The sequence below is a fragment of the Vigna radiata genome, chromosome 8 (assembly GCF_000741045.1).
Source record: "Vigna radiata var. radiata cultivar VC1973A chromosome 8, Vradiata_ver6, whole genome shotgun sequence".
Taxonomy (NCBI): domain Eukaryota; kingdom Viridiplantae; phylum Streptophyta; class Magnoliopsida; order Fabales; family Fabaceae; genus Vigna; species Vigna radiata.
The window spans coordinates 10,164,099-10,171,191 of record NC_028358.1 but is presented as its reverse complement, the minus strand read 5'-3'; positions in this window follow the sequence as shown (position 1 = coordinate 10,171,191).

Sequence of the window (7,093 nt, the reverse complement as noted above, 5' to 3'; positions counted from 1 at the left end):
TTTCTAGCTTTGACATCATATTGTGCTTTCCTATTCTCTTATTAAGACCACTCAGAAAAAATTTTCAAAACAGTTTTTCCATCAACAATATGAGTTGGCTCAAAAGGACCATTTAAAGTTGTATCCTAAATTCCTCTATCCACGGATTCAAGAAAAATTTGCATTCTAATTTTCCAAAAAGGATAAATTTCACCAACAAATAGAGGTGGTCTGTTTATATACGCACCTTCACCAAAAGTTTGAAAACTAGAAGCCATTCCCAGGAATTTAGTCGATTCAAAGAAAATAGAAGTCGACTAGTTTTTCAAATATTTTATGAAATCTAGCTCTGGTGTCAATTGTTGGAAAAAGGTTGGGTTTGTTTCAACATTAAGAGGGTGTGAATTGGTGTGGTTTAAAAATCAGAGTCTTTTTAAAATCTTTTTCGCAAAATATAAACCTATACAAAGTTTCTTGAATCGCAAGGAATGAAAATTTGAAGTGCAGCGGAAATTGTAAAGTTAACTACGTAATAACAATATAGTCGACTTAATGTAAAAGTGTAAGGATAGAGAAATCAAACGCAGATTTATATACTAGTTCAGCCTCAATGCCTACATCTAGTGTCCTTCCACAATCCAGAAGCAAATGCACTATAATGGTCAAGGCTTTTATAGAGACCTCCACGTCAAAAATATAAAACACCTCTCTAACCTTCTAACCAAAATATAGGCAGAAACACAAAGATCTGCAACAAGATATCCCCTCTTCTGCAATCTTTAACCCACTTTGAACAATCCTCAAAGTGTCCAGACTCCACGAGTCAACCTCCTACAATCACAACAACAAAACCAATCTCTAATAGATTGAAAGTAGTCTTGATCAATGTGAATACACTAGCTATCCAAAATTTTGATCAAACAGTAAGCGTAATACTCGTCCTCCTTAAGACACTCTTGCAAGAAAGATCACCATGGTCTTCTTGATGAGTTCTTGGAGCCTTTTCAAAGAGATCACAATCTGTAAATCAAAATGACACTGTCAAAATATCCAAAGTCGTATGTGATCAACTGAGTCAAGTCTAGTTATAGTTTTCTATAAATCAAACGCTATTGTAGTCGACTGTTATCAGACAGTTATAACAGTTAAGTCAAATAGTAGCAGTCAATAACAACCAAATTGATTTTGCATTTGATACAGTTGACTATCATTAATGTTTTAACAGACATTTGAAATATAGTTGTTACTGTACACAAGCATTAACAAAATTTCAAATCAAATAACTAAGTCGGATCCACTACGCATGTAGTCGACTTAGGCCCTTCACCTCAGTTTGAAAAACTTTTCAATGCAAAATCACACACAAAAACATATGTAATGCAATCATAAATGATGTATCAGATATAAGATCAGTCTATGTGCATTCATATATGAAAATCAACACAAGCATGTTCAATAAGATATCATTCACAATAAGGAATACAACATGTAACACATAATAATACATGTGTTATTAATAATGTTTTGTCATCATAAAAAACTAGAGTGACTAGAGCACTGTGAGATTAAGGTTAGCTAAACCAGTACTTCTCTTATCAACAATCTCAACAATATATATCATTCTTTTACTACAAACTAGCTTACCCGTTTATTTGTGCTTGTGTTTGTATTTTTTTTTGTTCTTTTCTTTGCTATGATCATCCTGTGGGTGTGAGCAAAGGGAGATGGGGTTTCCCTGGAATGAAGGAGATGCTACTATTTAGTTTTTTTAGATTAACTTTGTAAATAGTTTTGATTAACCCGGTTGTATATATAAAGTTTAATTTTATAGTTGTGTTTTGATAACTACAAATTTTACTTTATATTTTTGTTAGCAACTGATCTATCTTATTAAAAATGTAATGACAATTATATACACTAGTGCAAAAAAAACGTATAACGTTACGCGTTCAACGTCCAACAACTGAATAGTCAACGTTAAAAATGACTGGTGGCATTTTAGTAAATAAATGCAATTATTATTCGTCATTTATAATTGTAATTCGACGTAAAAGGATGTAAAACGTCGAATGCCCCAGCGTTATACGTTAAAAGGTTAGTGAATTCAATAAAAATTTAAGCGGGAGATTGAAAATTCATTCACTTTATTTTAGTGCTTGAGACCCTCTTTTCTTGTCAAACTTTTCTCGAATAAAGTTTGACGACCATCACAGGTAATCTTTCTTTCATTAAATACAAATGCATGTTAATTAACTACTTTATGTATGATATTCATTTGTTTTGACCAATTATTTTCGTGCTCTTATCCTTCATAGACGCATACTGCTTTCTCTCTCACGGGTGATGACACTTTATTCTGATGAACCCACCTTTTGAAGTTTAGTTTTTGTTTTCGTTTTGAAGAACTTATTTGTAGAACTTGTTTGTTGTTTTTTTTTTGTTGAACTTGTTTATTATTATTGTTTGGTTGAACTTGTTTGTTGTTGTTGTTTGATTGAACTTGTTTGTTGTTGGTTATTGTTGTTTGTTGTTGATACTACACTACACTTTCATAGTTCATGCTTTATAAAATACCAAAAACTGAAATTTATTGTTTTACTGCTTTTCATCTCTCATAGAGTTGTAAAAAAGTATCACAATTAATTAAAAAAAATTGATTAATGTTGTATATTGACAAAATTCGACGTTAAGTTAACATCATATATTGACAAAATTCAACGTCAATTTAACATCTCCTTATATGACGTCATTCACGAATTCGGCGTTAAAAGTAGGGATGACAACGGGTCAGGTTCGGTACGGATAGTGTGATACCCGAACTCGACCTGCATGTAAAAAATGTACCTGTTACCCGTAGGGTACCCGCATAAAAAAAAACCGCGGATTTTTTTCAACCAGCAGATATCCGTTGGATACCCATTAACAGTGCATGTATTATTATTTAAGCCCAAGTACTAACCCAAACTCTATTTTCCTTTCTTTTTCAAAATTTATAAACCCTAGATCTTCACTTCAAAACTCAGATCCACACCAAAATATTTCAGATCCACACCAAAACATCTTAGATCTGGACTTAAGGATCTCATATCTGCACCAAAGGATCCCATATATGCACTAAAGGATCTCAAATATGCACCAAAGCATCTTAGATATACCTCTTGTCGCTGCTCCCAATGCGGTTCAGCCTCTCAAGCTCTGTGAATGGGATCACCTGTTGTTGGCTGGCTCCACCGCTGGCCGCGGGCGGAGCCGTGAATGGTGGAAGAAGAAGCTGCAAACGATGTGACGACAATGACAACGTGAGGTCCTCGCAACGTCGTTGAGGATGGTGATTCTTGTTGTTGGTAGGTGGCGGAAAGAAAAAGGGAAAGGAAGTTTAAGAAAGAAGAAGAAAGAAGAAGAAAGAAGAAGGGAAGGAAGTTTGAGAGAGAAGTTTGAGAGAGAAGAAGAAAGATGAAGAAGTGACCTTTTACTTCCTCTGCACCATAACAGAGGCAAAATTAAAAACAAACATTTTAATTGATTTTGTAATTTCATTAAAAAGTAATGGATAAAATTGGAATTTCGTTTTTTAAACGGGTAGCGGATACCCAATATCCGTACTCGACCCATTAACGAGCGGGTATTAAATTGTCTGCTGCCCACTACCCCGCGGGTACCTCTTGCCCGCAGATACTAAATACCCGCAACAGATTTTGCCCGCGGATACCCGCAGGTACGGTTTTATTGTCATCCTTAGTTAAAAGCCTAAAATATTCAACGTTGTACATGATTTTTGCACTAATAATAGTTAAATGCTATATATGCCTATATGCCTATGCACTTATTTTAAAAATAATAAAATAAGATATGTGATATTTGTATATTAAAAAATATATAAAATCTTTTAAAAGAAAATTAATAAACATATAATTGTTATTGTGGGAACATAAATTAAAATCAAATATATTATAAGATGTCAAATAAATAAAAAAATTACAAATTGATATCATCACAGAAGTATTATTGTTCTATAAATTATATATTTTATTGATAAGTATGAGTAAAATATTCTAAAATATTGGATATAGATATGTGTATGACACAAATACATGACAAAAATTAAAGTATCAATTAACAACAAAATTCTTACAATTTATGAAATAATTTAATCTAAATATCTTTTTTAAATTTTTTTTCTTGAAGTTAAAATTAATATTTTTAGAGACTTTATATACTTTCATGTATAAAATTCTTTTAAAATTCTTACAATTTATATAGTTAATGTAATTGTATATATACAATTAAACTTAAAATTACAAATTAAAGTAAAAAATAAAATAAAATCTGTCAATAAATATAAACCCTCGAAATTGAACTTATAGACATTGACAAAGTTAGTCAATGCATGTCATAAAGAATATATTTAGCACCTCATATTATTAAATAAACTTTTGTAGTATCTTGTGAACATATTCTAAATTGCTTTGGATTTTTTTGTGGAAAATGAGGGTACTCTCTTTTGTCGCATACAATGCATTTAAGTTGACGAGACATGATGGGAAAACAAAGCTTGAAACTTAGTTTCAACCACATATTGATGTTGTGGCCTTTGTGTTGTGTGACGTAATAGTTTTAAATTTCATCCACATTTTATTTTATTTTATTCATAAAAGATTCTATATTTTTCTTATTGGTTCCACTAATTTGGGATGATAGAATGAAAAATGACACTTATGATCCATTTAAATTGGAAATAGTGTTTGGTGGTGTACCATGTTATCCTGAGATAAATGAACGTATATCCATTAAAAGTATGGGATGATCCATATTAATTATATGATGGAAAATAAGAAATTTATTTTTAGTATCTAAAAATTTGTCCCATGAAACTATCATCACAAGTAGAATTAGTATATATATAACTCACAAAAATATATAAAAGAAAATATGAAAAAAAAAATGCTGGTTAAAAAAATAAAAATAAAAAAAAATTAAAATTATGATAATTTGTGATTGAATAATGATATAAAGAAATTTTTGTATCAAGTTTAATTATATTTTTATTTCCTAAAATAGGGTTAAATATGTTTTTAGTCCCTATACTTTGGGGCGATTTTGGTTTTAATCCCTCTTTCAAACTAAGGTACAATTTAGTCTTTCAACTTTAGAAAACTCTGGTTTTAGTCTTTTTTACCAAAATTTTTTAACTTTATTTGTTGTTTCAACGTACTTTTTTTTTCAGTTGGTACATTTTAACAACGTGTACCGGGTTTTAGTAGACAAAAATACCCTTATATATGAATTCTAAGTTTTATGGTTAAGAGTATTTTAATAATTTTTATTCTCAACACTAAAAAAAAGAAATCCATAAACCCTTACTCACCCTCTCATCCCTCTCATCCCTCTCATCCCTCTCATCCCTCTCATTCCTTTCTCTTTCATCTCTCTCACTCCAACATTTTCTCTGTCATCCCTAATGTAGCCTCAATTGAAATCAGAAACACCTGCCTAACCTTAACCCACCTTATTCATTTATCCAATTTGTTTCTCTCTCATCTCCATACTCTCCCTCCTCCACACACAACAACATGTAACACTGCAATTTGTTGCTCTTACTCTGTTTGTTCATTTGTTTCCCACTTTAATAACAAAATTATTGATGATGTTGATGTTGATTTTTTTTTATTAGAGGACTGTGTTATATATTTTACCTTCTTATTATTATTAAATTTCATTTTTAAAATTTAGAATTAGTAGTTTATTTTGAGGAGATTTGATATTTTGACTAATAAGTTGTCCGAAAACATTTTAAATATTAGTAGTTTATTTTGACAAATTATATTCATAAGTTATGGTAATGTATACTGTGGTAAAAATATAATAAAATGTGGTGTAGATGTGCAAATGATGCATAGAAATTCTGTGATGTGAAGGTTTATTTACCGTGACTTAATTTAAGAATAAAATTTAATAATAATAAGAAGGGAAAATATATAACACAACCCTCCAATTAAAAATCAACATCAACATCATCAATTATTTTGTTATTAAAGTGAAAAACAAAATGAACGAACAGAGCAAGAACAACAAATTGTGGTGCTAAGGTTGTTGTGTGTGGGTGAGGGAAAGTATGGAGATGAGAGAGAAACAAATTAGATAAGTGAGGAAGGTGGATTAAGGTTAGACAAGTCTTTCTGATTTTTTCTCAATTGGAGTTACCGTAGGGATGATAGAGAAAATGTTGGGGTAAGAGAAATGAAAGAGAAAGGGTGGAGAGGAATGAGAGAGGTGAGTAAGGGTTTGGAGGGTTTTGTTTCTTTTTTTTTTTTTTTAGTTTTGAGAGTGAGAGAAAATGTTGGAGTTTCATAGATGAAAGAGAAATGATTGAGAGGAATGAGAGAGATGAGTAAGTTTTTTTAGTTTGAGAATAAAAATTATTAAAATATCCTTAACCTTAAAACTTAGAATCATGATATATAAGGATATTTTTGTCTACTAAAATCAAGTATACATTATTAAAATATATCAATTAAAAAACAACATACGCGCAACTTTTATATATATATATATATATATATATATATATATATATATATATATATATATATATATATATATATAATAAGAAAAAAAACTAACTGCGGTTGGAATCTTGAACCACCGAAAAAAATCTCCGAAAAATAACCTTTTTCTAAGATGTATTATTTTTGTAGTGAGTGAATTGACTCTATAATAATACAAAAATTTAACTTACTTTATTTTGAGAAATGAATCGGTTAGACGCGTTGTCTTTGACATAATGCTTGAATATTGAAAGAGAAAAAAAAGATAAGGTTAAAATTTTGAGAAAAAGTAAATAAATTTTAGATAAAATGGTTACAGGAAAATAAAAACTTTTATAAAATGAAACCTATAATAAAATTACATTTAAACATCACTTCCTTTATATATATATATATATATATAGGTTAAATATATTTTTAGTTCCTATACTTTACAGTGATTTTGGTTTTAATATATCTTTCAAACTAAGATATAATTTAGTCCTTCAATTTTAGAAAACTCTAATTTTAGTCTTTTTTACCAATTTTTTTTAACTTTATTTGTTGTTTCAAACACGTTTCATTATAAC